Source organism: Mus caroli, unplaced genomic scaffold (assembly GCF_978045245.1).
Source record: "Mus caroli unplaced genomic scaffold, Mus_caroli_1 scaffold_14, whole genome shotgun sequence".
Lineage (NCBI taxonomy): Eukaryota > Metazoa > Chordata > Mammalia > Rodentia > Muridae > Mus > Mus caroli.
Window position 1 is genome coordinate 20,546,425 of NW_028227269.1, and position 26,131 is coordinate 20,572,555.

General features: G+C 46.1%; 1 pseudogene; it reads left to right on the forward strand.

Moving 5' to 3' along the window:
* LOC147001178 (hippocalcin-like protein 1) overlaps positions 1 to 23,881 on the forward strand; it is a 116,474-nt pseudogene extending 92,593 nt beyond the window's left edge.
* Positions 23,882 to 26,131: the final 2,250 nt, after the last annotated feature.

The following is a 26,131-nucleotide window of genomic DNA, read 5'->3' on the forward strand; positions in this document are numbered from 1 at the left end:
ATGGTGAAGCTTTTTCATTGAGCTTCTTTTTATGTATATACTCCTTTTTATGAGACTATTCATACTGGAGACAGATGCTATGAATGTCAGCAGAGTGGTAAAGCCTTTAAGTTGTTGGGTCCAGTAAGGCTCAACACAACTCATACACCAGGACAATGCAAAGGATAAGAATTTATTGGGCTGGGTTGTGGTGGTGCACTCCTTTAATCCTAGCACTCGGGAGGCGGATGCAGGCAGATTGCTGAGTTAGATGCCCAACTAGTCTACAGTGTGTTCGAGGACAGCCAGGGCTACACAGAGAAACCTTGTCTGGGGAAAAAAAAAGGAAAAAAAAAAAGAATTTATTGGAATTAAGTCACTACTGATCAGTGAGAGACACAAAAGTATACTCAGAAGTTTATCTTCAAAACCCCAGCGCCCACATGCAACCTGAGACAGAAAGTTGTATAGCTTTCAAACACAAAAACCTCAAAGTCCTGTGCCAACTTACAGCTACATTTTCTCCCAAATCAAAACTTGTTTTTATTGAATGAGTCAATAAATGGTGATTGCTAACTCCTTGTATTTTGTTGTTGTTGCAGCTGCGGGTGGTGTTGGTGTTGGGCTATGTGTGTGCTTTCCCTTCTTTTGTAGACAGTAAGAGATTATTTACTACCTGTGTTTTCATGTGTATCCTTTACTTCCTCGGGTTAGATTCTACCTCTATCTCTTTGTGTTGGTCAGTATATTTAGAGAGAGGTTGTTTAAATTTGAGTTTATCGTGGACTATCTTAATTTTTTTCATTTACGGTGTAGTCATTTTATTACATATTAAAATCAAGGCATCTGTTGTTTCTGCGGCGCATGTGTACAAACCCTTCTGGCGTCTACAGACTCCAAGGAGAAGACATCTGTGATCTTAATAGATCTTCCTTTATGTTTTTCCTGGCTTTTTACCTTTGCAGGTTTTAGTATTCTTTCCTTGAACTATATGTTTTGATTATTACACAAGAAGAGACTTTATTTTTTGGTCCCTTCTGTTTGGTGTTTTGATGATTCTTGTGTTTTCTTTTTGTTAGGAAGCTTTTCTTCTATGATTTGGTTGTCAATACTTTCTGAGACTTTGAGGGAGCATTCTCCTTCCTCTCTTCCTAAGTATTCTTATGTTTAGTCCTTTTACAGTGTCCTGGATTTCCATGATATTTTATATCAGGAAGATTTAGACTTAATATTTTCATTGTCTGATTTACCCATTCCTTCTATTGCTTATTCAATGATTGAGATTTTTCTTCCATGTCTGTGTTCTGTGGGTGAACCTTGCCTCTGTAGTTCCTTTTTGCAGTCCTAAATTTTTATTTTTACTATTTCCTAAGATTTAGTTTTCTTTTTTGTTTCTATTTCCACTTTTATGTATTGAATAGTTTTGTTTACTTCACCCGTTGGTGTGTTCTTTCTGGACTTTATAGGAATTTTGGCTTCCTCTACTTTTTGGTTTGTGTTTTCCTGGACTTCTTTGTGGAATTTATTGATTTCCTCCAATTTTTTTCTGTTTTCCTGGATTTCTCAAAGTGATTTGGTCATTCCCTCTTTAAGGTTCTCTGTCATCTCCATACATTTGGGGCTATAGTGTTTTTCTTGTAATGTAGCTTTGTTGGAATATTTAAGACCTTCTTTGACAATATAAATGAGCTCAGAGTCATTAGCCTGAGAGTGATTAATGCTGGTCCTTATTACATTATCGAGTACCAATATCATGGAATGGAATGGCGCTATCTAAGCTAAGTGTTCAGCTTAGATTTAATCAGGTGTTTGATTGATTCCAAGGTTGTTCTTTCTCCTTACACTGGACAGGGAGCCAAGTGAGGCACTTTTTGAAAGAGTTACTTTTTGTGAGACACCTGTTTTTATCTCTAACCTTGAAGTCACCATTAAAAAAAAAAATAGAGCTGATGGTGACAGGGTGAGCAACTTTGTAATTTTCCAGCGTGTATTTATTCATGTCTTGTGCATGAAGTCAGACCAGATTGGTAGATAATGTAAATTGGGGACTTTAGCTTGGTCCAAGCAATATTGAGTTTCTTACTTTGGAGATATGTCCAATGCACTTTCAGGGTTTAGTCAGCTCAGATGGTTATGACACAGGCCTTATTAGCTGTGTCATATGATTATTGGCTGTAGTTGTGTGTCATGTGACAGATCATAGTAACTGATATTGCACACAGGAGCCAGGTCAAAGAATATTGAATTAATGCCATTTTTTTCTGCCAGATAACACACACACACACACACACACACATATATATTCAATTATGTTTCAATTTTTCCTTTTTTAATTAATTTTTTATTTATTTAAGTACGTCCTGTTCCTGTCCCATTGTGGACAGGGAGACATGTACCTGGGGTAATGAACCAGCCCCTGGATGCTCCTTGGTTTTTGGCTGGGAGGTCTGAAGTGTCCAGGTTAGCTCACAGATTTGTTCTTTCTATCTGGTTGCCATCCTCTTCACCCCCTGAAGTCAGTACACTGACCTGTCTTATGGACATTTCCCCCTATGACAATATAAATACACACACATATATATATATATATATATATATATATATATATATATATATTCATCTCTATATCTACATATCATCTATAGATCTTCAATCTATACATCTCTATATCTATATATCACCTTTAAATCTATATATCTACATATCTTTACATCTATATGTATATATCTATATATACCCCTATCTATACACCATATATCTATACATATATCATTATATATTCATATATATATATATGTATATATAAAAGTCTATCTATAAGTCTGTCTATATGTTTAGCTTGATGTAGCCTTGTCTAAAAGGACTGTTATGTTCTAGGTTTTAGACGTTCAGCCTGAGAGGAAACAGTATGAGTAACATTTGATCTAATACCAGATCCTCGACTCTGGACCCATATTTTACGATAATTTTGGGGATTATGATTACATCATTCCTACCTCCTGTGATCATCAGTAAACACATCTAATGCCTGCAGCTGGCAAGAAGAAAGGTTGATGGCATTTCAGTTCCCAGCCTTGGTGTCTTTGGAAGAGACCATGAAGGAGAGGGAAGAAGAAGCGGGTAAAAAGGTCCCATGGGTGGATGGATTGGAAGAGCATGGCCAGGAGGGCTAGCCTGAGAGTATGAGGAGCCTGGGCAGAATATGGCAAGTGAGCAGGGCGTGGTGGCACTCACCTTTAATCCCAACACTAGAAAAGCAGAGGCAGGGGGATTTCTGAGTTCTAGGCCAGCTTTGTCTACAATGTGAGTTCCAGGACTGCCAGGGCTCTACAGAGAAACCTTGTCTCAAAAAAAAAAAAAAAAAAAAAGAATGTGGCGAGTGATATCTCACAGTTCTTAGTAAAGAAGTAGAGAAATTAGCATAGAGGAATGGTGTGTGCCCCATGCTTGTGCTTTAATGCTTATAATCATTATTAGTCATAATCATTATTTCTTATTTTATTATTTCATATTATTTCACATTATTGTTTAATATGTTATTACATCATATTAATATTATTTCTTATTTTATTATTTCATATTATTTCTCATTTCATATTATTTATTATTACTATTTCTTATTAGTAGTTTATTCTCTTCGATTATTATTATTATTATTTAATACCTCTATAATTTATGTGGTGGTAAGAAATCCACAAGTAATATTTACCACAACAACTTGGCTGTAAAAATAGCTTGTACCCAATGACTGAAATGCAATTGAAAGTAAGATGTGATTTTGCACACTTGTAACCTCAGAACCCAACAGACAAAACAGAAACATGGTCAACACTTATTTTCCTGCGATAAGAAACAGTTATTTTCTTCAGAGGAAGAAAGTTCTCTGGGATCTCTGCTAATAAGGTCACACATACACACACACACACATAAGCACACACATACCTCCACACAAACATGCACACATACTACATACATACATTCACACATATACACACACACCACACATAAACATACATGCACCACACATACACCAAACACACACATAAATATGCCCCCACAAAAACACCCACACACATATATGCCACTTACATACATTCACATATATATATATATGCACACACACCACATATATTCACACACATATACCACACATACACATGCACACACACAACGTACAGCCACACACATACACACACGACACATACCCCTACACAGTCACATACATTCATTCACACATATATACATACACCATACATACTTACATTCACACACATGCACACACACATACAACCACAGCACATGTACACACATAACATATACATACATTCACACGCATACATACAAACACACCACACACACCTCCCTTTTTGATTCTGGTTCATTTTGCTTAACAATGATTTCTAGTTCCTTCTGTTTCTGTGCAAGTATCATGATTTCACTTTTCTTCCTGACTGCATGAAATCATGTCATGTATACACCCTGTGATCAGTTTGGTTAACAAGAATGAATGCATAAAGCAGGGCCTGGGCTGAGGAATTTGCATTGTGGGTGTTCCACTTAGCCAAGAGTGACATGGAATGTCCCAGAGTCTCTTCTCCCTCAGTGAGCCCCTTGGAGCATGGCTCTTGACCAAGGTTGTGGGGAAGGCAGGATGAGGAAATCAGTAGCTGACATTGTTTGTATACCTACTTGCCTGGTGATTTCTGCTGCAACCACCAGGTTGTGTGTCTGATGACCTTCCACAGGTTCCACCATCTGCCTGCACTTTGACCCCATGAGTGTCAAATCAGAACTCCTGGAAGCTATTGAATCTTGGGGCTTTGAAACACTTTGAGAAAATATGGACAAGGTGGAGCATGGGGTATCTGAGGTCAGTGAAGCTGGTCTGTATACATTGTAGAGGACATGGATCTGTGAACCCAGAACATGCTCAAAGCATGAATGCTGTGTAGGCTGTAGACTGAGTGAGGGCAATGATTGTCCATGCTACAGACGCCCCATTCTGGTGGAGGGTGTTGACCAGATGGGCCCAGGGAATGTCTCTGTGCCTGTCTCTCAATGTTTCTATTAATCTAAAACGGCCCTAAAATAAAGTCAGTTAAAAATACATATGGGACCCAAGGAGATGAAGGGGTTTGCTGCCCTATAGGAGAAACAGCAATATGAACCAACCAGTACCCCCAGAGCTCCCTGGGACTAAACCACCAACCAAAAAGAAACCCATGGCTCCAGCTGCATATGTAGCAGAGGATGGCCTAGTCAGTCATCAATGGGAGGAGAGGCCCTTGATCCTGAGATGGTGCTATGCTCTAGTATAGGGGAATGCCTGGGCCAGGAAGCAGGAGTGTGTGGGTTGGGGAGCATAGGAAGGAGGGAAGTGATAGGTGATTTTCAAAGGGGAAACAGGAAAGGGGATAATATTTGAAATGTAAGTAGTGAAAATATCTAATAAAAAATACATATGGGGACTGGCGGGGTGGGTCCCTGCTTAAGAGTTCTTACTGTTCTTTGAGCAGACCCTAGTTCAGTTCCTCCCATGTTGAGAGGATCACAATCACTGGTAACTCCAGCTCTGGGGGATCGGGAACCCTCATAAGGCCTCCGCAGGCACCTGCACTAATGTGCATATTCCCACACTAATGTGCACATATCTGTTAGGGATGTGCATGGCTTTTCTAGTCCAGATCTTGGATTTTTGGTCTGAGTCTGAATTCAGGTGCAGTCCTTTGTAAAGCACTGAGTATTGAGTGCCTGCTTTGTTTATAGCTCCTGGCTAGGCACTGATGCAAGGTAATGAATGAAGTGATGCCCTCTTGACTTCATGGTGTTCAGTCAACCTGGCTGGGTGGGAGGAGGGCAGACACACAGTCTCCACCACTATCCTTAGTCTGCAGAGCAAGGGGAGTCCTAGGTCCTCCTGCTCTTTAGAACAGACTCTGGGCCAAACCAGTGCTTGGTTCAGTAAGAACATTGCAAGTATGATCATTGCTGTGAATGGAGAGACTGTACCATAAGGGGAAACAGAGACAGTGCTGTAGCCTAGGAAGAGAAGTTGTGCTCGGGTGACAGGACTTTCCTGTCCCATTCTGACTGCCACTTAGCTCTTGAGTCAATTACTAGCCTCCCTGTGAGCCCCATCTTCCCTCTCGAAGAAATGGAGGTAACACTGGGCCTCCCTCCTTGGTCTGTCCTGAGGATCTCAGGGGACAATGACAGCTTTGAGTGAGGTACAAGACTATTTAGGAACATCCCATAATACTGTTCACTGGGAAGAGGCCTCCAGTCCCCATGTGGGGAACAGACAGGGAGGAAAGAGATGGCCTTCAGGGCTGGCTCTACAGGGTGGCTAAGTAATATTCATGATGCTGACTATGTATCTTTGACCAGATTGGTGACGGTAGTGTGCTGTCTGAGTTGGGATATATTTTTACTCCATGTGTACATTTTCTATGTGCCATTTTCTGAGCCAGCGAAGCACGTCTGGGCAATATGGGCTTTGAAGAAAAGACCTGGCTCTGGCACTCCCAATAAGGTCCAGAGCAGGACCTTGGGCGCTCCTTTGAGCCTTCCCAAGCCCAGTCAGGATACTCTATCAAGCATCCTAATGACCAGAAAAGAAAAAGTTCTAGGAGCCACACACAGCTGCATCTGGATAGCCCATTCACCTGAATCCATAGAGCAATGGCCATGACCATCACCCACATTGGCTTTGTGACAATGTTATTCCAGCTGAGGGTGACCAGTATCTCACCAGGCTTCTGTTAATGGGGATCATAGGAATTACACACACACACACACACACACACAGAGAACATGCATACACAAATGCACACATAGTACACCCGTGCATACTGACGTAAACACACACACATTCAGCTTTACTTGGGTACTTGGGGTAAGTGAAGGGATGTTGTGAGCTCATCCATGTGCCAGTGCCCTGTGATCTGTGGTCTTCTTTTCCACAGGCATGGTCTAGCAGCTTGTCGAGCCTGTGCATCATCCCCAAGTGGTTCTGATCCCTGCTCTGCCTTGGCTTCACTTGGTCCTATATAAGTCACCCCAAGGCCAATAGGCCTGCAGAGCATTAAAGCTGTGAATGAAAGGGGTGCCATTTGCAGAGATTGTGGGGACAGTCTATTCAGGGATCTCAGAGGACAGGTCATGAAATGGAGGCTGAGAGGTAAGAAGAACCCTGTAAGTACCAGGATGAGCCAGGCCTACTTAACCATGAGGCCAGCATCACCACCATTGTTTCAGAGATTGTGCATGTGTCAAGGTTCTTTCTAATCCCAATGGCTGCTACCTCAAGAGGTCTGCAAGATGCAGAGGCAAATGTCAAGTGGTACTTCTGTCCCTGGCTCTAGTAAAGGTAGCTAGTTCCCTAGAGTCTTAGACCAGGTGTTCCCAGCAGACCGGGGAGTAGCTGGGTCTCCCTCACCCATACCCCCAGCCCCAGACACTCAAGCTCCTATAGCATTCATAGAGGGAATTTCATGGCACAGGGTGTCCTCAGGAATTCTGTGGGTGGAGTTCCTTTCTGGCCTTCATCTCCTGGAGGGAGAGGATATCTCCTGCTGCCTTTTTCTTCACTCCCCCACATTCCAGACACTCTGTCCAGGTTGTCAGTAAGTCTGAAGGAGATACCCAGAAACAGGCCCTTGTGTTCGGAAAGAGGGTCTTTGGGTCCCCTCAATGGAAAATAAACACAATGGAATATGGTGTGCACTGCTGGGGCTAAAGAGAGCAGTTTCTGAGTCTATATGACTGAATGTCACCTGCATATGTACCTCCAGGCCCCAGGGTCCTTGACTCCAGATGCCATCCATGCACAAGTGTATGGTAGGGTCCAGTCAAGCCTGGAAACTGATGTCTGGAAGCAGGAGCAGACAAAGAGGTCAGAGGAGTACAAGTTCTAGCCTATAGTGGCTCTTCTCATCCTGAGGCCCTTGGATGCTTTGGTGTACACCCAGTGACTCCTCTGTAGCCAAACACACCTGGGCACTGAATGAGGAGAGTCTGGGTCAGATAGTTCTTAATCTTATGTCAGAACATTGCTATATAGTCAGAAGTCAGAGGATGATCAGTAGAAAGATCCCTCTGATGATGGGCACCTCCTCCATTCCCACCCACCTGCCTGTGGATGAAAGCATGTACAAGTCTGGGGCACAGCCTTCCTGCTAGCTGTCTACCTTGGCAGTCAGTATGGCTGTGCTCAGCATGTATTAAGGATATACTCTGTCCCCAGTGATCTTGAGGGCTCTGGCTTCTAATGGCAAAGAAAAGCAAAGTACAGCCTGGGCCTTTAATTCATTATATAATATTGGAATAAGTAATGCTGGAAAGCGGTTAGGCTTAGAAGGTTGTGTGTAGAGGCTTCCCTTTTCGTCAAAGTATTCCAGGAACGCTAAGAGATGTGAGCTCGGAGAGAGCCTGAAGAAGGTCTGGGAGCAAAGGCCCAGTGGCAGCCATCGGGATGGATACAGAAGCAGTGGAGATATTCGTGGCCTGAGAGGATGGGAAGATGGGTCAGGCTGATGGGGTGCAGTGAATCTCTGCAGCTCAGAGCTCAACATGTACTGAGTGACAGCTCTGCAGTAGTAGATAATGACCTGCTCCCTCCCTCCCTAATTTCTCCACATGTTTCTCCACATGCTCCCTTTGTGTCACAGTGATTCACCTCTGAGCACAGTGAGGCTTCCTCTGAGCATCCATCTTTCCTGTCCACCAGTCAGCATCTTCTGCATATGCCCAAGTTTAGGGTCATTCATTCGCTCAGCACATCTTCAGGCCAAGTCCATGCATACTTGGTAAAGGTGGCTGGATGAATGAATGAGCAAAGGACTTGTATTGCTGTGTGTAAGAATAGCGAGCTCCCAGGGCAAATATCTTCCGGAGTCTTATGTAGTGCTCTGAGGAGTCCTCCTTCTAACCGCTCTTCCTCCTGTGCTATCACTGGAGCCAGGAGGGATGGGAGATGGGAGCCTCTGAATAGTAAATGAGGTAACACATCACTGTGTTGGTGAAGGGGTTTTCGGGTGTGTGTGTGTCTGTAAACTTTGCAAGGTATATGGTATGAAGTGTGAGCCACTGCCTGAGGGTCCCTAACACTCACACTCCTATTCCCAAGCAGTAGGCATGGACTTCCCAGGATACCTGCTGCCATGAGATAAGGGGCCTTCCTCCTGAAACCCCATCCCTGTGTCTAGCAAGCCCTTGGTCTTGGGCCCCTGTAGTAGACCTGCCCCTCAGCAACAGGAGCCTCTGCACTCCCTGCCCTGATATTTGCCTGCCTACATCCTTCCTTCCCTCCCCTCATTTCCTGTTTGAAGTACAGGAGTTAGGACGTCACTAGCCCTACCCAGGGATGCTTCCAGATCACAGTGACCCCAGGCTCTTTACCAGCACAGAATACGGTTTTTAATGGCACTACACTAGGTGTGACCTGCAAGAGAAGCTTTTCAGGTCGGTGGTTTCCCTCCTTACAGGGTGCTGTACTCAGATGGAGCTCATTGAGGAAGCCTGTGGTCTTTCACAGTAAAAGTCCTCCAATGTCCCCACCGAGCATTTGCCTGGTGCTTCAGTTTGTCTCTGTCTCCTCATAGCTTCTGTTTCCCTTCCTTTCATAGAAATAGGCTGTAAACTCCACACACGGGGACCTTCACTCTTGGTTTACAGCTAAGGAGACAGGACTCAGAGAAATCAAGGTAGCAAGAACATATGGCTAGAAGGGAAGGCTGTAGTCAGGGATTGACCCAGGGACCACCAAATCTGCATGTCCCATTGCAGCCTGACATAGTAAAATGCAGTTCCTTTTAGAGAGGGACACACAGAAGTTCAGTCACTCAATGAGAAATATTCTACCCTGCTGTATGCTAGGCCTGCCTCAGCACTCTTGGGTTACTGCTGCACCCTCACAGGAGTGTTGGGTGCTGGCCACTGGCCAGGGCAACCTGAGTCATTGACCATGCAGAACCAGTCCTAGAGGCCCCGTGCCATTCCCCTGGCTACTGGGGAAAGGCCATTGCTGGCTTCTTGGCCTGCAGCATCAAAACAGAATTGATATGACCTGTCATCCCAGCCAATCAGGAGCCCATGTGTGAGTCATTCCATAGCTGGCTCATGGACCCCAAAGAACCTGCTGCATCAAGCCTGGGGCCAAAGTGCCAACCTGATCCTCGGTGTTGAGCAGCAAGGAAGAGAAGCCTATTCTGGCTCAATCCCACCAGGACTGATTGCACAAGACGTCCATCTGTAGAGGGACTGTGGGAATGAAATGGAGGTCTCTGCCCTCTCCTGCTTGCAGCAATGTCTTTCATATCCTTCAAAAGAGCACTTAAGTCATGCTGTGCTCCTGTAATTTCAGGAGACTGAGGAGTGTCTTGAGTTCAAGGCTGGACTGGGTTGTATAGAAAGACTCTATCATAGCCAGATGGTTGTGAGGCTCTCCTTTAATCCCAGTACACATGAGGCAGAGGTAGATGGATCTGTGTGAGTTCCAAGCCAGCCTGGTCTCAGAGGGAGTTTCAAGACAGCCAGGGCTACACAGAGAAAAGACTGTGTCACATGAAAATGGGAGGGGGAGGGGGAGGGACAGGAGGGAGAATAGGCTGGAGTTGGCTACGACTGTTGGTAGAATGCTTGCCTAAGATTCACTGAAGTCTAAAGTCTATCTCTAAGTGCACCACAAAATGCATTCCTCCATGAGTCTCTCTAAAAAAACTGAGGGGGGCTCAGTTGGCCCCTGGATAACTTGTCTTACCTTAGCCAAATTTGTGGGCCTACGAGTGGGCCCTCTGAGACCCTCAACTAGTGCCCGTCTGTAATTGGACAGCCGTTCTTTCCCTTGTGCTGTGTTATAATCCCACTGAGGACGAGTCAAAGGAAATCCTTTGTCTATCTCGACCAGGGTCTGTACTGGCCGACCGGCCCCTTCTCGGACATTCTTCCATGCCTCGAGGAGAATTTTTTCTCTCTCCTAGGTGGTGTACAGGGTTTGTAGGAGCTGTTGGCAACCATCCCAGGTAGGCTGTTATGAGTACATCAGAGACTCTATCAACCCTTTAAGCCCTGTAGGATTTTCTGAGAAAGGGGGGTGGTTTACTTTCCAGTCATAGACATCAGAGGAAGAAAAAGGCCAGTATTGCAGAAGCTGTGGAACGTTCTGGCTGGCAGGGGGAGCTCCAACAGCCCTAAGGGGAAGTGCCACCATAGAATCGGCTGGCCCCTCGCTGGGTGCTCCCTGCTGGCTTCTTGTTCCTGCTGAGGGGCCTCCCTCCCCGATCCCTAGAACCGAAGGTGGAGCCATGGAAGCTGAGGGTTGGGGTACAGGTTGGAGAACCAGGGGATGAGGTGGTGGTAGTGAGTCGGGCCATTCAGGGGGCCACTCTATATCTGGGTAGATTTTAGAAATGGCCTCTGGCTGCGGTGGAGTAGATTTTTTGCTGCCTTCTCCAGATAGTAGTTTCGATTTCCCCTTCTCAGCATTCTCTCGGACCATCAAAACCTTGGTACCTGGACATAGGGGTGGGAGAAATGGATGAACCCACGCAGGCAGAAATCGCGCTAAATCTTCCAACACTGTGATGTACAGTTGCTGGTCCGGGTGCAATCATGGTCCTTCCTGAAAAACTACGACCTTTACAGACCTAATGGTGGGGAGATCACACGTTCCTTCGGGAGGCCAACCCACCCCAAAAGTGGGCCATTCTGAGGTATAGTAAGTCTGCCAAGGTATCTTCTTAACTATTACTGATAGATTTTGCCCTCTTGCCCTAACGTCCGTCCGTCCAATGGTTCTCAGTCAAAGTTAATGGGGTTGAGACAGTCTGTCCCATGACAAAAATTGGAAACAGAGACAAAATGAAGACAGAGACAAGGGACACCAGAACATCCAAGCACACTCATCCCTGCCTGGACCTATACAACCAGCCAAACGTGACCTCTGACAGGGTGGGATTCCGAGTCCACTCCCGTTCTGGCAGAAAGAGCACCTGATCTCCCTCACTCTGCCAGAGGACTTCCTCCAGGGTCACCCTTGGAACGTCTTCCCAGGGTTGCAGCTTGTGGACTCAAGACATCTCCTTCCACAGCCACTGGACCCACACGGACCTCAGCGGCATCTGCCAGAATACTAAAACTGGAAAACCGACACACAGATTCAGTGGCACCGCACTCAGACACACCAAACTCACACAGACATACCTCCAAGGGGTTTTCTTGGGGTTCTGGGTGCTCCCAAATCCCGGATGAGCCCCCAAATGTAGGACTCCCCCCATATGGTAACCCCTACTCTAATCCAGGGATAGGGTGCACCCGTGAACACGCAAGAATCCCTCTTGTTGCAATACACACAAGGCTTTATTGGCAGATCTCTGGGCCGACACGTACCTCACACAAAAGGCAGGGGAGTCGACTCCGAGTCTCCAGAGCTAGGGGTTTTTATGAAAGAAAAAGGGATAGGGGTGCAAGGAATTTCAACAAAGGTATGGGATTGGCTCATTCAAACAACAATAAGATTACATGTCAGCCAAAGGGCATCAGGACCTTGTTCCTGGGGGCTGGTGCCTTATCATTGTTCACATAGCAACCAGTTGTTGTATGACATTACCCCGGCGCCAAGGGGCAGTAGACAGAGAGGAGGTTCCGATCAGATGGTGTAAACTCAGACAAGAGAGCCTTGCCTGCATCCTTGCATTCTTTTTCATCTTTACAGAAGAGCCCTGCCCTGGCATATGGGCTCCTAGACAACTCTTTTACATGAATCACAAGTTACAAAATCTCATTTTCCTTCACTAGCTGAGGCATGTGAGACAGCTTACCACTCACTGGAGGCTTTGTCATCTTCCAAAATCCCCTCTAGGCCTTCAGTTTTGGCTCTAAATTCCATCTTCTTGGCCAGAGCACCTAGTTGTCCTGCCTAGGAATGTGCATTTGTAGTGCAGGACACTCGAGAGTAGGGACCACAATCCAGCATGACTCAAGCATCTATACTTCAAGAACCCAAGAGACTGGAAAACACCGAAGCAGGTCCTAACTGTCTGCTCAAGTATGGGCTTCTCTGATGATACACTCTCCCAGTTAACAGGGTGTATCTGTCAAGAAAGAGGCTAAGGTGTGGTTAGGGGGCTTTCTGCTTCTGGGAGCCTGCTTTCTTGTTTTTCTTGGAGGATTATTTGGCTATCTTGCTATATGACTGTTGGTCCTCTATCCCAAGTATCTCTACTGAATCCTTGTCCCCTTTGGAGCGAAATAGGGGTCACTGTTACTGACTGCAGTTGCTGAGAGTTCCTGTGGCTCAGGGCTAGCTGCTGGATATTGAAGAGTCTCAGCAGCACTTAGCATTGTAAAGGTGTGTTTTCCTATCTGGGTGTAGTGGAACATGGCAGGGCGGGAGGACTATGCTCCATGGAGTCCCTCCAGGACTGAGGCTTCTTTACATAGAGCCCTTCTTTACTGGAGTTTCCGAAAAGGGTCAATCCTACCCTCTCTTCCTCCTTATCTCATACTGCTTATGCCATTAGTCCCAGGTGCTTAAGATGGCCAGACACATTCCTATTGTCACCACCCTTTCTTTAAATGACATTGCATGTAGGAGAAGATCTTCAAGCCATTGCTCCTCAGAACCAGATCCCGAGGCTCAGACCCTTCCTTTTCCCTTTTCTACATCCCATGAACCCCCAGCACCTCAGGGGTAGCCCTCAAACATGGATTGAATGTTCCCTGGTAGTCTCCATCCTCCTGATGCTTATGCCTTGTTCTTTGCATCCACAGAGGGTCACTTGGGATCTGCTTCAATGTGAGCTATGTCAAGGTTCTTCCTGCCTCCAAATTAGTATTAGTACATCCTGAGAACAGGGCATGTGTGTGTGTGTGTGTGTGTGTGTGTGTGTGTGTGTGTTTGTGTATGCAATAACCACAACAACAGCAAGAATGTCCAAAACCAATGCAAAGCATGAATTCTAATTAGCAGCCTGATACCAGGGAGGAGACAAAGTCTGGGCAGAGGCACAGCCCTGTGTTCTGGAGCTACTACCTCCGAAATATTTGGTAAAGAGCAGATCTTCAAGCCATTGGGAAGGGAATGAGAAATAAGGGAAACAAAGCCTCTCCTCCAATATCTCCAAGGCTGTCTGCACTGCAGCCTCCTCCCGGCAGATATCTGCAGAGCAGGTACAAGGAGTTTGGCATTCTAGTAGCTTCTGTTAGATGACAAATCACAGACACTGCAGTGATGTGTGTTCAATGAGGTGAGTGGATGCTGCGTGTGTGAGCTGGAAACCAAGGGTCTGTGGCAAGGCTGTCGGGTGCAGGACTGTTGATCATGAAGAGGAGCCACAAGCACAGGGCTAGCTATGGTGGCAATGCAGCTGTTTACACATTGCACTCTCTGGGACAATACCAGCACAATCCCATACCCGGGTATCCAGGAGTCAGGCCCTGACTCACTTAGGAGAGGTTCTGCAGCTCTCTGATGGTCAGTTCTCTGGTTAGCAAGATGTATCTGATGGGTGACATATCTAAGTGAACTCCAGGCCAGAGACACATTGTAAGTTTCCCTGTGTGAATGGTTCAGTGCTGAGGGCCTTGGAGCTACATGGATTCACTGGGTGTAGGTCTTTTCTCTCCAATACTAGTATTTGAGCAGGGGACCCCACACCTCCCATCTTGGTCCAACCTGGCTTCTCTACCTTTTACCTGCTACCACCCCAAACTCTGCCCTCTTTTCTGGGGTCTCCTGTTCACATTGTTTCACAGTTTTGTCTCCTGCCTGAGGGCCTGCCTCTGACAGTAACATCCTAGTAGCCACCTCCTGGGCTCAGCTCATTGTCCCTTCCTCTAGGTACTCCAGTTCCCTTCTCCCTCTCATGCCCTCCTTTTCCCTCTCCCTCATTTCTTCCTTCCTTTCCTCCTTCTTTCCTTCCTTCCTCCTCCCCTCGTTCCTCCCTTCCTTCTCCATCAGTATTCCTGGATTGTCCCCAGACGTCTTTTTGCACCTCTTGTCCTGCTCCACTAAGGGATTCTTTGGACCAACAACCACCAGGTGTACCACCCTCCCACTGTTGGCTGCTCCATTCTTACCTACAGCTCCGCGTTCCCAGGGTGGCGTCAACTTTACATGTGTTTTGTTAATTGAGTTTCCAAAATGAATTACCTACAATAAAACCAGGGCATTTCTATCCCTTCCCAAAGAGTCATGATATGGTCTTACTCTATGTTGGGGTGTGGATTAGAGCCATGGGTAGTGGGTATCAATGGTGGGCAGCTCATCTGTATGCTTATCCTAGGCCTGTGGTGACCCCTCAGCCACCAGCAGTCGCATTTGTCCTCTTAGGGCAGACTCTCTGTGGCTGGAGAAGTTGGTATTGTGTGCTCCTGTTCAGAGATGGATGTAGCTAGCTTCTGGGGGTACTTCCAGCCAGCACTGGCCACCCTGTCAAGCTCAATGTCCAGTGAACCAGGGAGAGGTTGGCTGACTCGTGGTTGAAGCCCAGGCTGTAGGTGATAAGGAAAGTGGACACTAAACCGTGGTAGAAGCAAGGCTGTGAGATAGGAATTGCATGTGCTGCCAGTGTAGAAGCTAATACGGGATTGTATCGAGGAGAAGGAAAGATATGGAGCAGAACTCCAAAAGGGCAATGAGGCCTGAATCAGGTGAGAGAGGCGCGATCCCAAAAGTCAGAGGCAGAAGGAAATTCTATTTATGGGGATATGTCTGAGGACAATCTGGAGAGTATAGCCGACAGTCTAGAGAAAGTAAAAATGAAGGTAGAACCTTCAGGGCCAGGGCCACCGTGGCCGCGTCCGTAAGCCCCTGAAAGAGGATCCAGGTGTAGTCTGCATTCAGAAACCTGGAGGGAACTGGGAACCCAGTGCTTTACTGTATTTCAGGATGCACAGGGAGGTCATCATCATGAGCCGCTTGATTGGAAGATTGTTCAAAGTATAGCGGAAGGGGTTCATACTTACAGTGTCAGTGCTGCTTTTGTAAGAGCGCAATTAGAGAACCTGCACCACTACTGCATGTCTCCAAGCAATTGGCAGAACCTAGCTCTCGCCTGCTTGTCCCAGGCCAATATTTAGACTAGAAGGCATTTTTCATTGAGTTTCTTGCCGAGCAAGCAGCAATAAATGCTGGCAATGGCCATCCAGCCTGGGATCGAGACATGCTGCTGGGACAAGGGAGATTTGTAGCAGCTCAAACTAATTATCCCATCCAAGGGTACATTTTGACTGGTTGTTGGAAGGGCCCTGACCCAGTGTTTGTTTGGGAGAGAGGGTCTGTTTGTGTGTTTCCCCAGGATCACCGACAACTGCTGTGGGTCCCAGAGTGGCTGACCAGAGCAATTCAGGACAAGCAGAGCGATGAGGACATGGATATTCCTGTGGCTGGGAATGGTCCCGCTAGTGAGAACTGAAGAGCTACATTGGGGAATTATGCCTGTGTTCCCGAAAACCATGCCGTTGATGCATTCAGCACAAGTGTTTCCTCAGTTCTTTATATCCTAATGCTTTGTTACAATTGCCTTTTTTTATCATGGGATGGAGAGATAGTTCCAGTGAGGGAATCTATGCTGCTTCAGCTAAGGGGATTGTTGTGTTTTCAGATGGTTCAAAATATTTCACAGATGAGTGATTGTGTTCAGCTGTATCTACTAAAGCTAATGCTACCTGGATCCGAGGGTTGTGGCCTGCCAGTATATCCAAGGGCAATAGCACTATACCCTCCTAACCTAGATGGGCCCCTTTTTTGTAGGAGTGTTCGCAATTCCCTTCCACCTTGGACCTGCTGTCAATCTAGAAAAGTACCTTGGGCAGTGAAGAATTATTTTTCATTTTCCCCTTATATAGGTACAGTCCATAATAGTTCCTTTTCCGAGTATAATTGGACATATCAAAATCCAGCTCAAGTAGGAGCTAGTAATCCTTTTAATGTATGGTGTTAGGTGGGGTGAATGGTAGTTGCACTGATCTTCCCCCCTTAAGCATGGTGGCGGGAGGGGCCTGGGGCAATGCAAGTTTTTATTGGAATGGTTCTAATGTGTTTAAAACTTCTGTATTTCAGTTTGCTGGACGGAGGAATGCTTCTTTTCAGGCTACACCTGTTTGTATGTGGCCTCCTTTTGTGTTTATTGTTTATAATGGTAGTTATGAGAATAATGTTGTTAATTGTAGTAGTGATATTTGTTATTATAGTATGTGCTGGAATGCATCTGAATATCATTTAGCTGTTGTGACTAGGATGCCTCGCTTTGTACCTTAGCCCTTTCAGGCTCCTTCTGCTATGAGTTTGTTTGGACCTAAGAGGGATTTTTGGCATTGCTGCAGTTATTGTCACTGCTGTAGCAATCTCTGCCACCACAGCCACCGGTGTGACCATATCCCTTACAAACTGCCGCGGCTGTGAATAATTTAACCGTTGATGTAGCAGAAGCTTTGGATTGCTGTCCGCTGTCTCCCGCTTGAAAGAGTGAGCTGGAATTGATGGACTTGCTCTGTATCTGATATTAATCAGCATCCTGGCCTTCTGGTGCACCTGCTGCATGCAGAGTCGTGAGTGCAGAGCCCAAGCCTTGATGATACAGGCTTTTGCGGCAGCGAAAACAGGACAATCTCCTCATGTGTGGCTTGGCATGCTAGAGAAGTAGTCAATGACGGGTAAGATGCCCTGGGTGTGTCACCAACCTAAGACAGGGATCAAACCAATGCTCTTTGTCTCCCAATGATGGGTAAGAGGCATTGCCTCAGGGTGCAACCTAAGACAGACATTCTGTCTGCCAATAAGTACTGAAGGGGGAGATGTGGGGAGTGGGTGTGGCAGCAGTCCCAAGATGGCGCCTGGGACTGCAGACAAGTCTTATGACTTGCACCCGACTTCCTCATACACCTGAAAACAAGCCACGACCATCGTGAGAACTGCTCAGGTGCACCATGATGCAAGATCAGACCATATGACGAGTGATTATTCTGGCCAATGGACTGCTGTTACATGGACTGGGCTGATGGGGCGTGGTTGAGGGGTTATATAATGGATTGCGATTGGGGGCAGAGAGATATACAAGATACTATTCCTGGAGAGAGATTCATGCATGCATGTTGAAAGGTTCCTGAATAAACTGCTTTGAGAAGACTGTAGTGTCTTCGCTCCTTTCTAGCTACATGAGACCCTATCTCAGAAAACAAATAAACAAATAAAATTACAAAGGAAAACATGACAAAAGGGCCTACAAGATACCTGTCCATTCAGCCAATTCCCCACTTCAGTCAACTTTACCTTTCCAGTAAGTTCTTCCACAGGAGGCCTCCACTCACAAACCCGTTGGACTTCTTCTCACAGATGGCATCAATCACCACATGCCCTTGTGCATAATCTTCCATTTGTAAATCTCTCTGTCTCTCTCTGTCTCTGTTACTCAGTTTCTCTCTCTCTCTCTCTCTCTCTCTCTCTCTCTCTCTCTCTCTCTCTCTCTCTCTCTCTCTCTCTCTTTCTCTCTCTCCCTACCCGCCCGTGTGTATGTTTGTGTGTGTGTGTCTTTGTGTGTATGTCTTTGAGAGAGAGACAGTGTTTCTCTGTGTAGTCCTGGCTATCCTAGTACTTGCTCTGTAGCCCAGGGTAGCCTTCCTTGAACTCTTATTTGTCTTCACTGTCACTGAATGCTGGGGGTAAAGGCATGCACCACTATTGTACTTCCTGTTCTCTTTCTTTTAATATAACATTTTTAGCCAGGGTCTCATTGTAGCTCAGGCTGGCCATGAACTTTCTATATAGTCATAGATGACCTTGAACTCCTGATAATCTGCCTCTACCCTCCGGTTCTGGAATTACAGATGTGTGGCACCTGTCTACCTGAGTTGATGATTATTTCTGATCAAGACACTGTGGACATTTGAGTTGGTTGTTTGTACAGGGGAGGACATGTTTAGATAAGTAAGTGTGTGCTCTGAAAGACAATATCAAGCTGCCATATGTCTGTGTTGGACAAGGAACTTTAAATATCTCCTAGTCGTGTAGATAAGTAAATAAAATTTGTACAATGGCTATAGATGTTAATAATAATGTGTATTATTTGGGAAATAACAAGAATCTGTGTACCTCCAGTTTCGTTTTCTAGACTATTTCCTACCTGTAGTTTGTTGAATCTGCAGATTCAGGACCCATGGGTGGGCAGGGATCAATGTATTTCCCCTTTGACCTTCCCTCCAGGATTTCCCAGCTCCCCACCAAAGATCTTCCTTTCAGATAGATGCTTTGCCACACAACCTCCCCTCTAGTCTGAACCAAGGAGCCCTCCATTCTTCCACACCCCAGCTGTATCCTGTGCTCTTGAATGTCACTTAAAGTTTCCTGGTTCCCTTTGCCCAGAACCTTGTCTGTGAGACTTGTTCTGGTGAGAGAAGGGTCCTGACTCTGCCCTGTCGTTGCTCCTTGGTTAGCTGAGCGAGGACCATAACTCACCCTCAGTCCTCCACAGCACACTCACAGATGCCGCTTTGCAGGCCATCTACAAGATGGTGTCCTCTGTGATGAAGATGCCCGAGGACAAGTCTATTCCCGAGAATCGAACAGAAAAGATCTTCAGGCAGATGGACACAAACAATGAAGGTAGGAAACATGGTAGGAGTGAGCAGGTGGGGTGGGAAGAGGGGATTGGGAGAGGGGGTGGAGGTGGGGAGAGGGGAGTAGGTGAGCCTGTGAAACTGTTGATGGCACAGAGGTGTTTGGGATACACTCTCTGCCCTATGCAGGCCTGCCCTTTTCCAGCCCGCTTGATTCAGCTCTGATAGAGGGAGGGAGACTAGAATTCAGGGTCAGGTACACCTAGCCTGCACCCTGCACCCTTTCTAGGGCTCTATAACCATGGGCATGTCAGTAGACCCTCTGAGCTGTAGGCTACATCTGTGTCGTCTGAGTTAGGGTTTCCATTGCTGTGATGAGACACTATGGCCACAAGGAAGTTTATTCACTCACAGTTACCATATAACTGTTCATCATCAAAAGCAGTGAGGGCAGGACTCAAACAGGGCAGCAACCTGAAGGCAAGAACTGATACAGAGACCATGAAAGGGTTGCTACTTACTGGCATTCTCCCCATGGCTTCCTCAGCCTGCTTTCTTATAGAACTCAGGATCACTAGCCCAGGGTTGTACCACCTACAGGGTTGGCCCTCCTCCATCAATTACTAATTAAGAAAATACCCTCTGGTCAGGCATGGTGGCACATGTCTTTAATCGGAGCTCATAGGAGACAGGAGGCTGTCTGTGAGCTCAAGGCTAAACTGGTCTAAAAGGTGAGTTCTAGGACAGTCAGGGCTGTTACATAGAGAATCCCTGTTTCAATAAACAAAACAAAACAAAAGAGGGAAAAAGAGGGAGAGAGGGAGGGAGGTACACAAACACAAAGAGAGAGAGAGAGAGTGGGAGAGAGAGAGAGAGAGAGAGAGAGAGAGAGAGAGAGAGAGAGAGAGAGAGAGAGAGAGAGAGAGAGAGACTGAGAACGCCCTACAAGTTTTCCTGCAGACATTTTATACAGACATTTTTGCAACTGAGGCTCCCTTTTTCCTGATAACATAAACTTGTATCAAACTGACATAAAATTAGCTAGCACACATGTTGACAGAAACAGTGGTCTTACTATTTCCACAATTATATATGCAGAGGGGAGGAAGGTCAAACTGGTGGCTTAGAGGTGAGACACTGAATCAAGTGGCATTGAGTCTTGAGATTCTGAACCAGGCCATCATCCTGGGATGTGAGGAACTGCGGATTCTCATGGGGCTCATCAAACATAGAAGCCACTGAGCCTCATCTTTCCTAGGAGTCTGAGGTTCTACCACAGATGCAAAAAGGCAGGTCTCAGGAGGAGGTGAGGTGGTGAGAGGTCCTTCTGTGCCTTGGCTGAGTTTATCACAGGACCTCAGCAAGGGTGAGGTAGCTGCATGGTGAGTTAATTCTGCCCCTCTGTGGCTTTGTAGAGCCAAGACTGGTTGGGTTTTGTTCCAACAGGAAATGCAGCATTAAGGCATGAAAGGCTCCCCAGGTCGCACTGAGATTGAATGTAAGCTAATGCACAGGAAAGAGCAGTGAACAGCCTCCAGTGCTCTGTGCAGGTGAGCTGAGGACAGGGCTCAGTGGGACTCAAGGCTCCAGGGAACTGTTGACAACAAAAAGCTTCCCAGACATCAAGGAAATGCTTTTCAATGCACACAAAGCAATGCAGCCTCTTGACTGGTGCTGCCTTTCAGCCATTTTCTAAAGTGTTCTTTACTCTCTTGTGTACTCTGACACGGAGGCTTGTGTTCCAATAGACCAACTGTACTGAGGCTTGCCCACTTCCCAGGTTTGGCTTTCTTCTCCGTGAAATGGGGATAAGCCCACTGGTGTGGGTGTGAGGCTGAAGTAGCACTATGTTGGTGGCACACTTAACATGGAGGGCCATTGTTTCTGATTGTCAAAGCCAGGAGCTTTAGCAGTTTCAGATTGGAGACCGTGTCCCCACTGTGCACTTGTCCAATTGTTTGTGTCTCACAATGGAGGCCACTGAGTGCATATTCTGCCCTGTAAGCCAGGGGCCACTTGCTAGCACTCAAGAGATGAGAAGTCTGGACTGTCAGAGAAACTGGTACAGAATAGGACAAGAATAGGACAGCAAAGGGGGATAGCTCTCAACACCCGAAGCTGACATGATTCTACGCTAGGGGGCACTGTGATAGTTTTAACTGTTAACTTGACTCAGTTTAGAATCACCTCAGAATTCTTTTTTTTTTATTAATTATTTTAATTTTTATTTTATTTTAGAATTAGTATTTGTTTTCTACATGAGCGTTTACCTGAATGTATGTTTGTGTAATGTGTTAGAGGTCAGAAAAGGGCACTGGGTCGCCCTGGAACTGGAGTTACAAATGATTGGGAACTGCTTTATGGATGCTGGGAACTTTATCCAGGACCCTCTGCAAAAGCAGCAACTGCTCTTAACTGCTGAGCCATCTCATCAGCCATAAAGGAGAGTCTTTTCTTTTGCTTGTTGGTTTGTTTTTTAGAGACAAGGATTCTCTGTGTAGCCCTGGCTGTCCTAGAACTTGCTGTTTAGACCATATTGGCTTCAAACTCAGAGATCAACCAGTCTGCCTCCTGAGTATTGGGATTAAAGATGTGTGCCACCACTGCTCAGCTCAGAAGAATCTTAATGAAGAATTATCAAAATCAGTGGTTCTCAACCTATGGGTTCCAACCCCTTTGGGGGATCAAATGAACTTTTCCCAGAGGTAGCACAAGACCAACAGAAAACACAAATATTCAGATTCAGATTCATAACAATAGTGTAATTACGGTTATGAAGTAGCAGTGAAAATAATCTTATGGTTGAGGGTCACTACAACACAAGGAACTGTATTAAAGGGTCACAGCATTAGGAAGGCTGAGAACCATCCATCTAGATCATGGCAGTCTATGAGCATGCCTGTTGCGGGTTGTGTTGGTGGTTAATTGATGCGGGAAACCCCATTACTATTCTCTAGACAGGGGGCCTGAACTGTGTAATAAAGGGAAAAGAAGAGTATCAGAAAAAAAGTACAGAGTCTCATTATGAGCCAGGTGCTCATACCTCTATTCTCTCTGCCCCGTGAGGTTTTAAAGCCTTGACTTCCTGAAGTGATGAATTGTAACCTAGAAGTAAACCAAAGAAAACTTCCTCCCTTAAGTTGCTTTTAGTCAGGGGATTTTTGTCACAGTAACAGAAATGTAATTTGACCTGCAGCCATAATTTGTCCTTTCTCCCCAGCTGCCCCAGATCATGGTGGCTCTCCAGGCCTCTATCTGCTTACATCAAGCCAAAGAGTTCATTACCAAACCTAACCTCATGACTAGGGCTTAATCCCCACAACCTATTCCTTGAAAGAACCAGCTCTTACAAGTTGTCCTCTGACCACATGTGTGCCTCAAAAATGGCATGTGTCCCCATATGTGTGTGTGTGTGTGTGTGTGTGTGAGTGTGTGTGTGTGTGTGTGTGCGTGCGTGAGAGAGAGAGAGAGAGAGAGAGAGAGAGAGAGAGAGAGAGAGAGAGAGAGAGAAGACTGGACATTGTTCATTTTCCAGAGGGTTCCAGACTTTAACCAGAGCACTGGCTAATCCTAAGTCTCCCTCTTCCATTCCTCAGGCAAAATATCCCTGGAAGAATTCAACAAAGGTGCCAAGAGCGACCCATCCATTGTCTGGTTGCTGCAGTGTGATCCAAGCAGTGCTAGCCAGTTCTGAGGGGAATGGGCTTTTACACACTTGTGAGAAACACAGGCTTGACCTACCATCTTCAGCTTTGCTTGCAAAAGTGGATTTCTCCGTGATTTCTCCTGCTCTCTAGGGACCTGGGTCCAGGCAGCACATCACACTCACCTGGTCTGGCTGGATGCAGCTCCCTCCTCTATCTGACCCAATAGATGTCCCTCCCCATCCAGTCCAGGCTGGTTCCTTCCAAGGTTTCAAGTGTTCTCAGCTGTAGGGCTCCTTCCCTGCCCACAGAGGGCCTGGAGGCCCTTAAGGACACCAGACAGGACATTTCAGTATCTTACCGAGACCAGGTGATTTATTCTATGATCCCAGCTGACTTTGTGAGGATGAAGAAGATGGACAGTAGATAGGCAAGCCCTTCCTGTGCATGGCTCCACCTCCTTTGTTCATTTTCTCCGACCAAAGCTGCTTGCATGTGTATACCGTGGTATCCTTACTTTTAATATATAAGTTTTGTATAAAGTGAGAAGTTTTAGCCCCTGTATTTAAAGCCTCTGACTGACCTAAAAGCATGGTCCCCCGTGGCTTGTGATTCTCCCCACCCCCAAGTCTGGCTGTGCTGTGGTATTTATGTATTCATTTGCCTAATTACACAGGAGATACATGCATGCCCAAGACTGTGGACATCTGCCCTCCGTCCTGCAAACACCGGTTTTCCTGTGTGCTCCATCCTTCCTTTCCATTGACCTGGCATATTAAAATGATCAAATAAACCAAGGTCTGTGAGTTTCCTATGTTTCCCCAAGCACCCTGTTCATGGTTCACTCTGCAGTGAGTGTGGAGATGAAGGAGATAAGTGGTAGACATGGGGAAAGTCCTTGGATGTCTGGAACAGCCGAGAATTTAGTCAGAGAGGAGTCCATGCCAGCCTTTCCCCACTCAGTGGGCTCCACATACAGCAAGGCCATTGGCCCTCCTGCTTAAAGCCACAGAACCTGTAGACTGAGGCCCAGACTGTCTGAAGATGTTGAGGAAACACCCACTGAGTATCTGTCCTGGGTAAGCACTGGAGACTCTGAGATTGGCCAGACATTGTCTTTGCTCCCACCTCACCTCAAGGAGAAAGGTGCTGTTGGCTAGAAGGTGTTTTAGATATTGGACACAATCAATCCCTCAGGGCCAAACAGGGCATGTGCCTTGGCTAATGTCACCCACTAATCTTGCAAGCCGTCCAGTGGCTCACATGTACAGGGTACACCTGAGTGGCAGGCTGGCACTTAAAGAAAGGGAAACTAGGAGGAAGAGAGAGAAATGGAGCCAAGACAATGTTCTGATCAAGGTTCAAATGTTTAATGGCAAATGCGCTTATAAAGTGGGGAGGGAGGCCCATTCCCACCAATTGATCTTTGGAACTGGCTGCAGGTGATGATATGCAGGATAGGGCATAGTCTCCAGAATAGCTCTGGCGCCTCTCTGCAGGTAGCAGTATCTTGAAGAGGAACAGCAACAGTGGCTGAACAATTGTGTGATCTACGGAGGAAGGTTCCACCCTAGGTAATGTCCTTAGTGGCAGCAAGGTCAAGGTCTGGCTCAGCCAGCTTCAGGCTGAGCGAAGGTTACACAGCAAGTTCAGGATCACTAATTCAAATAATGGGGAATAAAAGGATCAATGGATGTGTCTGCCCAGTTATGAAGACCTCTCTCTCTCTCTCTCTCTCTCTCTCTCTCTCTCTCTCTCTCTCTCTCTCTCTCTCTCTCTCTCTCTGCCACCATGTGATTGCTGGGATTACTCAGGACCTTAGGTAGACCAGTCAATGCTCTTAATAACTGAGCCATCTCTCCAGCCTTGGGAGTCTTCTCAAATGAAGAACTCAAAGACACACAAGATGTGAGAGTACAGTGAGGGGTAGAAAGAAGAGCACAGAAAGGGGCGGCTGAGGCAGCAAAGTCATGAGTTCTAGGACTCTAGCTCAAAAATACAAGATCAGAGACCAAGTCTGATCTCCCAGAACCCGCATGGTGAAAGGGAAGAACCAACTCCCATAAGTTGTCCTCTGGCCTCCATCTGTCTTTACAACCCCAGCAGTCTGGGAACCTGACAATCACATCAGGAGTCAAAGGCCATTCCTAGCTACATACTGAGTTTGAGGCCAGCCAGGGTTCAATAGTGAGACCATGCCTCAAAAACAAAATTTGACAACTGTCATAGAAAGTACTAATTAGGACTTGGTGGTTAAGAGCACTGATGGCACTTCCAGAGGCCCTGAGTTCAATTCCCTAGCACCCATATATCAGCTCACAACTGTCTTTAACAGAAATAGAACAGAAACACAACTGTCTTTAACAGGAAATCACTGTTCCAGGCGATGTGGCACCCTCACACAGACATACATACAAGCCAAACAACAATGCATGTGAAACAAATTTAGATAAACAATTAAAAAGAAAAAGAAGAACTTATTCAAGGAAGAAGCTCTCTTGTGGAAAAACAGTGAGCTAGCCTTATCCATGGGACCCCAGAACACCCACAGGATGTCTTGTTGGGAGTGAAGGTGCTAATCAGCTTTCATAGAATTAGGGACACTACCAACACATCCATAAGATTACAGTCCATTTTCAAATCTAAAGATGAACTTTCTGTTAGGAAGCCAGGGCCATTCAAGCACGTGAAGGAAGCACCACCCAAAAGGGACAAAGTCTTGGTGAGCCTTGCAGAATGTGGCTTTTGCACTTCTGTGGCTGTGGGTGAAGCTAACCACAATCCACTCCTTACCCTATACCAAACCATGTATCCAGACAGTGTTGGAAACAGTGGTAGCAAGAAGCCCAGAGAGGGAATGTCAAGGTGGGGAGGTGAAAGGTTGGAGGAAGTTTGGAAGCAAGATGGACTCCTGAGCCCTCCTGGAGGTTCTAGCCAAACTCACCTGTTCTATT